The sequence below is a fragment of the Phalangium opilio genome, unplaced genomic scaffold (genome assembly GCF_054372755.1).
Source record: "Phalangium opilio isolate 3A_F unplaced genomic scaffold, DU_Popi_V2 ptg000048l_1, whole genome shotgun sequence".
Taxonomy (NCBI): Eukaryota; Metazoa; Arthropoda; class Arachnida; order Opiliones; family Phalangiidae; genus Phalangium; species Phalangium opilio.
In genome coordinates this window covers 6,588,211-6,599,022 of record NW_028324170.1, presented here as the reverse complement: position 1 = coordinate 6,599,022, position 10,812 = coordinate 6,588,211, and positions in this window count along the sequence as shown.

Sequence of the window (10,812 nt, the reverse complement as noted above, 5' to 3'; positions counted from 1 at the left end):
TCCCGCGCTCAAAATGATTATGCTTTAGTGGCAAAATTTTCCGCGCGTTCATCTATAAAAAATATTATTATTATTTTTTTTTTTTTGCTTTTTATGACTGTAAGAGTTATTATTTAACGTACTTGGGAGATTTTCAAATAAACATTAAAAAAGGAGATATAGAAGAGAGCGGGTCAATAGAGGAGTGGGTCACTGGTCAACTAAGTAATTGAAAATGTAGTGATTTTATTAAGTGCAATATACGAAATTTCCCACTGTATCTTCCCTCGCAGGTATTATTTTTTAGATTTTAGGAGAGAGGATTTTGGGCAAGTGTTTGACCCCCGCGCCTTAGGCCTATTTCAAATGTTGTTTTTGACCTATTTTTTGGACGTAGAGCAATCATATATCGAGAAGATTTTCCGCCAAAAAGGTATTACTTTTTTGATTATTTCTTCTACTTTCTTGTCAAAAACAAACTTCTATCTCTCTATGAGACGATGGTATACTTTCATTATTGTTTAGTAAAAAAAAACGATTTTCGAAAGTGTATTATATCAAGCGTATAATTTTTAGAAAGATAAGTTCAAAGGTTAGGCCTACTATACTCGTTTAAATTTGATTTCCATTAAAATTAAAATAGAATGGAATTAGGTCACAACGATAAACGGAATATCTGAATCTGTATAAAATGAAACGCCATTTTGAATATCTTGTTAAACTGTTGTAACTGTCGTCACATTCAGGTGACCATTAAGATTTGCAAAGCAGGAATTTCAGGTTTTGGGACAGGCTTGTGCAAATCTCATCTCATTTTATAGACCTGACTATAGAGAGCTTTCAGATGGGATGGTAGTACGTCACACGTTCCCAAGTCTTACCGCTGTTCTGGAAGCTATATTGGGTGGTGTCAGCTTCATTCCTGCTTTAAACCCACCATATGGCAGCGTAAATTATGTCACGAGACTAAGCTCCTCCTCCAACTGAAAGCTTTCTATTGCTTTGGGGACATTCGCGTTTGATTACAATATCTTGATGAAAGGAAGGAACTGTACTGAATTGAATTGATTCAGTTCCAGGTCTAGGAGTAACGCGACGAACTTTTGGCCTCGGACCCCTCGGGGCAGCTGGCTCTGAGGCGGCTATTTTAAAAGATTTAGAGTTTTGTCGTTTGCCCAACTCAAAACATTCCAAGGGTTGGCCCTGATACCATAAATATTGTATTAACCCGGCTTGTGAGTCGCGTGTGAGAGTTTTATCAGAGATATAACTCAATATCTCATGAAAGTTTAAGATAACGAAAAATACTTTTATTTATGTTTTGAAGTTTCGTAAGTTCATGAAAAATAACTGAGAACTTTTAGAGACCGATGTTTTTTTAAAAATGCAGTACCTTCAATATACATGGCAGTATTTTCTGAATTCTTTGGTATCTTCGCGTTTGAACCAATTCAAACTGAAACTGAAATTTTTATTTGCCACATACCTAACAACCCACACAATGAGTTCCATCATTTGAACCCTGGATTTATGGCAAGACGGGCTAATACCGCCTTTATCTATCAAGGCCCGTGCATGGTGCTATTTTTCGGGAAACTTATGATGTAGATGGCGCTGTTTATCAACAGATTCCCACGTAATTGGATTATGCGCACTTTAACATCAATGGCGTATAATAGGAATTTGAAAAGTGACGTCATTTCACGAGAATTCGTCCCCAATAAATCTGATAAACGTCGCCTCCAACGGGAAACAGTGGCGAAGTAAAATAAAATGCACGGGCCATTATAGATAAAGAAGGCAGTATACATTCCTGCTTTTATATATTCTATTCCAAAAAATGTTTCGATTCAAAATTTATTGATTGATTTATTCCCTACTATCCCTTTAAAATACTGGAATGGAGGAACGCAAAGTACCTCATCTCATCTCATGCAGTGAGCACTATTTTAAACGGAAAGCTCTGTACAAATGATAAATAATTCCCAAGAACTGAGAGCGAAAGATACGAACAGAGGAGGAGGTGATGTGAGAGGTCGTGTATAGCATCACCCTAGCAACGTTGGGAAGGGATTGTAAGAGGCAGGAGACTCGGGAGGATGGAGAGAGGAGACCGTTTTCCATAAACTTCTAGTGACCTTTTGCCACTGATCTCTTTTCTCCCCATCTCTGTCTCTCTCTTTCGCTCTCTTCTCCGTGTTCCGTGAAGGACTCTCTCTGGCTGTTATTTAATTAAGACCCCCAGAAATCGTTAGAGTGCGTAATTTTAAGAGATCAAAGTGGTGAGCTACGACAGGCTTTATGGTATGGGTAATCTTCGCTGACTTAACTGTCAGTTAAGAATGATTCGCTTTTATACACTGTCCTATACGCATTTAGCACACTAGCTGCTTCAATCTAGCTTCCTTGGGGTTAATAGGTCACGGTGGTCGTAACTACATATACGGTCCACGGAAATTTTAAGGGTTTTGAAAATCAGCCTTAAGAATTTTTATTTTGATCCAAATTTTATGAAAGACCCTACACTAATGAGGTTTCTGTTTTTCTCTATCAATATTTGACAAAGCTTTCGCTTCATATTTTCTGACATTAAAGGGGGTATGAAGAGCGTAATTTTGGGTGGATCACCAAATCAATCTGACTGACGTACTGGGTGTTGTGTCATGACGTCACGCGTAGCTCCACCCTTCGCAGTAACTCACTATTTCCAACCATATCCTCAAAAATGTTTCACGATAGACTTTTGTTCAACTGAACTTAGAAACCATTCGATAAAATATGACTCTAAATTTTTGACTAAGTTCGATGACTTTAACTTTGGTGAAATCGACCAAATCCCTTTGAAAACTTGACTCTATAGAATATGTCGTTTTGTAAGTTTTGTTCAGTTCATTTCGATACCATTTGACGAATTTTTATACGCTTCAGCAGATTGTAAAGCCTCTGAAGTATCGAAAAATGGTTTGTAGTGAATCAAGTATATAACTCTTGTGATTAGTAAAGACCTTTGAACTAAAAACGCCAGGTCGCAAAAATAATGAAAAAAGCCATTGCAATTAAAATTTATTTGAAATGAAAGTGCGTGAAAGGTAAAATGTAACAAAGAGTTTCGGGTTCGCTTCGATCGCTAATAGAATGGAAAAGTGATAGCTCAAGCAAAATTTCACCAAAAAACAAATTTTTTCACGAAGCATGGACCACTTACTATTGGACACGACTTTCATATCACCCCACATTGAATTGAAAGGCATTTGGTTGCTCTAAAAATAGCCAACTATGAGAAAGAGGTAGATGAAATGGAATAGTAAAAAGTTTCGGTTAAATTTTTAGCACCATCTAAGAATAACCCTCAACAATTCAATCCGTTTTAATTATATAATAATTTGAATAAGAAAAGTCAAGAAAAAATTAACGCTGTATTAAATTTATGAATTTGAATTTATGGTTCGTATGAAGTATTACTCTGGCATTCCGAAAAAAGTTCACGTCACAGTGATGGGTTATTTAAACATAATTTATTGTTGAAATTTCACCGATAGATGTCACTCTCTACTACTAAAGTGTTTCTCTCAGTTTTTTTATCGTAACTCTAGTGTCAAGTCCCGCTTTTATTGGTCCATGGTTTAAGAAACGTATTTATTGAAAAATCCTGGAAATCGCGCAACGGTGTATACCTGACTTTGAATTAATAACTTGAAAATTTTTTGCACAATTCTTTTCGCGCAATGAGTTAAAAAATGAGTTTTTTCTTTAGTTTAACAATAAAAATCTCCTCTTTTTTTCTATCCCGATTTATTCTAACACAAGGTAAGGTTAGAATTTCGAAAAGAAATACATCCGCAATTTTGATCAATTTTAAAGAGAAGATGAAGCTTTTATTAGAATTAAAACTGATCCACTATCACTTTCCAAACCGGCGTTAACGGTTTTTTCTTTATAAAAAAATTAAATAATAGCCTAGACTCTAGGGATTGTACAAGCTTGTGAAAAATCTAAGAGACCCAAAATTGAACTGGACAGAAAAGTGGGACGGCTTAAGGTCAGCTTAAAGGCTTTAGACGATATTCTTTCTCAACCTTCTGTTTCTGTTTATATAAAACCTCCAAAAACCTTCATCACAGCAGAAACAATTCTTGTACCATGGTACTTTCATGCTGATGGTCCTAGTGCCCTGATCAATCCCATGTAAAATTATGTAAAAGCTTTATTAATCACAAGGTCTGAACTAATATCGTTTATTTCTCAACTTCCGTCTGTAGCACCATGTGTAATATAGTGAATAGTAACTAAACGCTTAATTTTTCTCTGCTATTTTAATATCTAACGTGTTTAAAAAATAAACACGACAAATTTTTAATTTCTTTCCGTAAGAAATTTTTTATTATTTTTTAATTATTTCGTGAAACTATATGGCGCTGTCTACTTAAGTTAATTGTTAGCGGAGGTGAAAAAAATTCGCATCAACCTTCCCTCCCCCTCTTATTTTGGCAAAAGGTGACTGGAGCTAAGACCATCTACATAAAACCACCATGGTTGCGCTAGTAATCCCAAAAAGAAAAAAAGAAAATTTTTAGTCGGGAATAAGAAATGATTTACCTTATTTTGATTGAATTGATTTGACTCTAAATCCCTTCAGTTCCATCAGTTTTACTAAATATAATTAAAGTGTACGTTTGTTTACGTTTCGCCCTCACTTGAAATAATATTTTCAAAAGCAAAAACTGCCAATATATTTGGATACAATAGTCGCGTAATATCCTCGTGTTATTGAAAAAAAAAACTCTATCCCATTTGCCTTAAAAGGCTTGCATGATATAATACGAATGCTTTTCAATTTTCTTTCTATACTAAGTTGTAAAGAGTCTTCACGGCCATTTTTCTATCAAAACCTCTCGAGAATTGACGCGCGGCTTCTCTCCTGATAGTTAGGCAAATAAATTCACCAGTAATTTAAACTTTCTGAATATTTTCGCAGGCAAATAAATTCACCAGTAATTTAAACTTTCTGAATATTTTCGCTTCTCGCGAGGAGCGATTAGCGTCGTAACAGAAAGAGATTTTGATTCGATAATAATTGATATCTTATATTATTTTACGTCATGCTAGTCAATGTTTACCACAGAAAATCTTTATCACAAAGAAGAGTCATAGAGAATTACTACACCTCGTCTATTTTCAGTCTAAACATTTTGCACGGAAAAAAAATTGGTGACACAATTTGAGACCGTCTGGAGTTGGCTTTAACAAATTAAAATCCGGAATTAGCTAATTTTTAATTACTAGAAATTACCAACAGAACGATAATTTAATTTTTACCAAGAAAATGAATCAGTAGTTCGCCATTAGTTCAATTTTAATTACTAAAAACTATCCTGTAAAGCGGAAATTTAATTTTTCCCAAGAAAATGAATCGCTATTTTGCCATTACCTCAATTTTAATTACTACAAATTACGGATAAACGGTAATTTAATTTTTCCTAAGAAATTTAATCGATAATTCTCGATTTAATTTAAATTTTAAAAAAATGTCACTCTCGCATCTTTACCAAAGGAAAAAAAAGAAATGTAAAGTTTATCAGTTCTAAGAAGGCAACGCGACGACATATTTTATTCTTCCATCTCTTTATGGGATTCTGTAGAAGATAGAGGGAGCTAAAGTCGAGCTGAGGGCAGGGGGGGGAAGAGTTCGGCTGGTATTTTCTTTTGAATTATAGTCGTATGGTTGTTTTGGATTAATGCTTACGCGCCGCTGAATTTCAATCGAGACTCTTCTTAAAATATGAGCCTTCTTTCTAGTGACGCCATGAACAATAAGAAGGGTAGGCGCCCGCCCCACCCCACTGCCCCGCCTACCACCCTTTAGCTCTGCTTCTTAAAATTGGATTGTTAAAGACACGAGGGAATGGATGATGAAAAATTGTGACTCTATTGTCTACTCGCATTATGTACTGTTATGTGGGATAAAGACGATGGATTGGATGCATTCCTATTTTTACGTCCAGCATCCATACCAGCTAGCTAGTGTATGGCTAGAAAATTTGTAACCATTCAAGCTTGTAAATTAGATTTTGGATGGTTTCGTTTTTTCTCTTGGGTGGAACATAGTTAAATTGCAGAATTTGTTTTTTCTTGGGGTGGGGAGCTTGTTAATTTTTTGAAAATTTTAATTATTAAACGGGTAGTTGTAACAAAAACCCAGCAGTGCAACATCTTTAAAATAAAAAATTAAAAACGATTTATCTTATTTTCCGATTTGGTTAAGTTAGTGTATTTACTATTAAAGTGCCAGATGAATTGGAAACCCCTTTCAAACCAAAAGCATCAAGTCTATATAACACGTTACCCCATTCGGTATTTATAATATCAGATTTCTTCACCAAATTTTGACGTCACAAACCCAGAAAACTTTCCTTCTGATAAGATTTGGATTCCTTAAATTATATTATTCTATTACCGACCATAATTTCACGCGGTAATTTTACATTTCATCTATTTCAAAAAGCTCAATTTAGCAATGGGTTAGGTTTAGGGTTCTAAATCGGTAAATTACCATGGTAATTTACACGGTAATTTACCAGGGTAACTGTAATTTACGATTTTCTCGGGTAAATTACGAAAACGGTAATTACCCTGGTAATTACCGTGGTAATTTACGCTGGTAAATTACCACGATGGTAATTTACCACCGAATTTTCATTTCTAACACTTGGAAAATGGTCTAAAAGCTCCATATTTTGCTCTACCCGTGCATACACACTTATTTCTTCCCATGATATATGAGTAAGGCATAAAAGGTTGAACGGCAAGCGTGGGAAAAATTTGATTAAGGAAATGAAATTTGATTTTCTCGTCTATTCTTGTTGTCGAGTTCGTTCGCTTTAGCTGGAAAACTGTAGTTGTTAGAATTTTCTAGAGATGGGCCCATACCGATACCAATATCGGCACCGAAATTTGACTAAACCGATATATCGGCACCGAAATTTGACTAAACTGTTATCGGCCCTTCTCTAGAATTTTGTTTTAAAAACGTGAATTAGCAAAAATTCGCAAAATTGGCAAGAAGAAGAAAGTGGATGTTGCTGTTCAAAAGTATTTTGAGCTGCAAACATCAAAGCTCGGTGTTTAAATATTGTAAAACACTATGCTATAAAAAGAATAGCTGTGTTCAAGTGATATTTTCATTATTTAGCTTAAAAACGATCAATATAATTTAATTTTTTAATTTTCGTAAATTACCATGAACGGTAATTTACGCGGTAAATTACGGCGTAATTTACCATTTTCCAAAATTACGGTAATTTTCGAACCCTAGTTAGGTTTGAGGTGCTATACTATCCCTTTTCAGTTTTTTATTTTACGTAACAATTCCCTGCACCGAAAAGAATGAATATTCACGTATTGATGAAGAAATTTAATTTTTTTAAAACCACATTAAAAATTGTTTTGATTACGGGTTGATTTTAAAAATATTAATCTCAAAATTTCCTGTACTAGTGTTTTGACTAATTAATACATAAATGCTATTATATCTTATTTCATCTTAATTGGGATTGCATACGTTGTTTTGTTTGGACATTTTTGTTACGACACGAGTTAAAATATTCTTATTATTTCAATATCAGTGTCAAATAGGCTTCTAATTAGCCTCATAACGAACGAAATTATTTAAACCTATGGAGTTAATTGCTTATCAACAAACGAAATCTTCAATTCACGGGTCGAGTCTATTTATTAGAAACCCCATAATATTGTTTTTGGTTATTTAAGCGCGTCTGTTAAAACAATGAAGACTTATTATTAGACTTTGTATTCTGACGTGGTACCGCCACGTCTGTTATAGTCTCTCTCTACTAATTTAGAAGTATTTATTTTCGAGGCGGCTTTATTAGGGAAAATCGCCAAGTAAACGATTCGAGTCAACAAAACAAAAATAACTCCACGCGGGACAATGACTTTGGTTATCGGCGGCCCACGAGACTCTTAATTGTTATGGTAATTAATGTTGTATATTATATACGACGAGATGCAACGTTACAAAAATAACCTAACTAGCGTCGAAAACTGCGTGTCATCCTCATTAAAATTTCCGTACGAGTTTTACGGTGCGTTGGTGTTGTGTAGACGCACCAAAGTGTATTTTTCGAAATGAGTTTAGATCGAAGCAAACCTGTTTGGGTCTAGGTCAAATATTTGTCTTAAAACAATACGTGCTTTTAATCAATTTCGATCGATGAAACGAGATGGAAATCATTAACAAAACTTATACTGAAGGATTTCCCGTTCATTTTATACAGTATAAAATCCCATATTTCAATGCCTTAATATTCTATAACCAATTAGCGGTCGCGACGCATTCTTAATTTGAAAGCTCAGCTTTAAACGTAGACTGTTAATGTTCATAAGTTTCGGGTTTTACCATATGTTTTGAGCTAACGTAATTGTTTCTTAATAATTGAAATCTTTAGTATGCTTCTTTGCTGAATTCGAAAATTCTGTCAATTGAATTTCATTTCAAACATTTAATGCATTGACCTATGACCTCAACTATCTCAAGCCATAGATGAAATTTATGAAGTCGGGCTTTGTCACGACACAGAGCTTTGCAATATATTTAATTTGACTACACGCGCTTTTGCAGTTCATCTTCCTATTTAGTCCGTACTAAGCCTTTGACAGCGCCCAACCACCAGGCGTCGCTTTAGGAGAATCTATGACCTACGGCACTTCATGACAAGCTCTCAGTGACCAGGTATAAACTTATGGAACATATCTTATGAACTTAAGGTAGTATCATAAAGTGGAAGTTCAAATTCAAGGAACTTATAAAATCAATTATACTCTCGCTATTTGTTTGTCATGATTTCATGTTGTCATTATAAAGATATAGGGGCTTTACATTTAGTAAAAGAAAACAAGAACTAACGAAAAATCAATTTATTTCATATTTTTCAAACTTTCATCGTATCAGCCGAAGAAAGGAAGTTTATATGACGCGTTGAAAGAATGCATAGATAAAAAAATAAAATAAAAATGTACATTATTGACTAGAACCGCGAAAAATATATAGAATTTTTTTTTATATTTTTTCAACTTTTTTTCATTGTCGCTATCCCTAAAAAACTGGCAGAGAAACACAAAAATGAGAAAAAATTTCTCAAGTTTACCAACTATATATATATAAGGGAACGGCTCAAGGCCCTATAACAAATGTTCGAGGATGCGAGTAGGGAAGGAGTTTAGCTCTCCCCATGTTTGCCAAGAATCGTGTAATGAAGAAAGACGGTGATATTGTAAAGGGTCCGAGATGTTAAGCTTAATTCATCTTTCTTTTCATTAATTTGGTGAACGCGAATGAGGAGTTTAAAGTTAGGCCCGGAATGGTTAGAGTAGTTAGGTTTATTCGCGGAGACCTGGTTAATATTGTTAAAGGTTAAGAAGGGAAGTTTTAAATGTTTTTTTTTAAAAAGTGGTGGTTTATTTCCTTCCTGGCTTTTCCTTTATTAACAGAGTGTTGTCGGATGGGATCGTCGGTTTGCTAGCAACCTCTGCAATGGGATGAAATGTACTCCAGCATCCCCATCTTCTCTGCTCTTGGGCTTCTCTTTCTCTCTTTTCCCCGGTCCTCTCGGTCGATTTTCGAAGGATCATCTTCTGCGCAAGCGCATTTTGATATAGCGCAGGCCGACAACTATTTTTGCCTTTGAACCCCCGTGCTAGAGAAATTTAAACCTAAAAAATACCGATACTGAACAACTATTGTTTTATGGGGGGATTAAAACCTGTATTATTTTCTTTAAATTTATTTCTTTAATAAAAGATTATTATTGGAATAGTATACTGGGTGTTTTTCTAAAACATTGTAGTAGTAGTCGTGTAGGACCGAATTAAAGTGAGTTCTATGAGCGATTTTGAGTCGATAGTGTTCTATGGCATTTTGCCCTAAAAGAGTTAGGATGGAGTATTTCACTGATGAACCCCTTAATTAAAATAGCATTGTCTTTCAGAATCTTACTAAAGTTTAAAAGGTTATCCGTTAAACAATCCAATCATACCTTGAAAACGGTGGCCTTTAGGGTAAAATTTCATTGAACATTTTCGACTCAAATCGCACATAGAACCCATTGTACTTCGGGACACTCTTGAGTTTAAATTGAGCTGAGAAGGTCAAAATTGATCGACATTTGTTAAAATGTTTGTTTACTGAATTTGTAAGACAAAACAAGTCCTTAAAATATGTATATCAACCCGGATGTTTTTTTAACTCTCAATACATGTTGTCGCTTCTTTTAATCACCCCTTTATGATATCAAAAATTTATTAATATTTTTATATGATATTCTGATTTTTTTTGGGTCAATTTCGAAATTGAGAGGGAAAACATCCCGGGGTAGATAATATATGATTTCGTAATATTTGATCTGAATTTTTGATTAATATTTTTTATACATCCCCATATTTCTTTCTGTAACTGTACACGATTTGTCTCGTAGTAGTAAACGCGAAACGATTACCCTAATAGCTTATTTTCTGAAAGAAATCGTATAGAACACTCAAATATTCGATCTGGTTTTTGACCTGGAATTGTATTTATAGTCTTGATATACTTTGTTTATCAAACACTTTGTTACCTAAAGTTTTTTAGTTCTTTATTTTTTGTGGACATAGATATCTTTCTTTCTTCTGTATAGATCTGTTGCTTTCTTGCAGGATTGCCAGTAGATTTTGAATTGGCCCAGTTCAGTTCGGTTTGGTGTGTTTAAAATGATTCAGTTTAAAAAATGACTCCTGTAGTCTGCTCGTTGACTTGGAGTGGTATGGAATGACAGAAGAGGC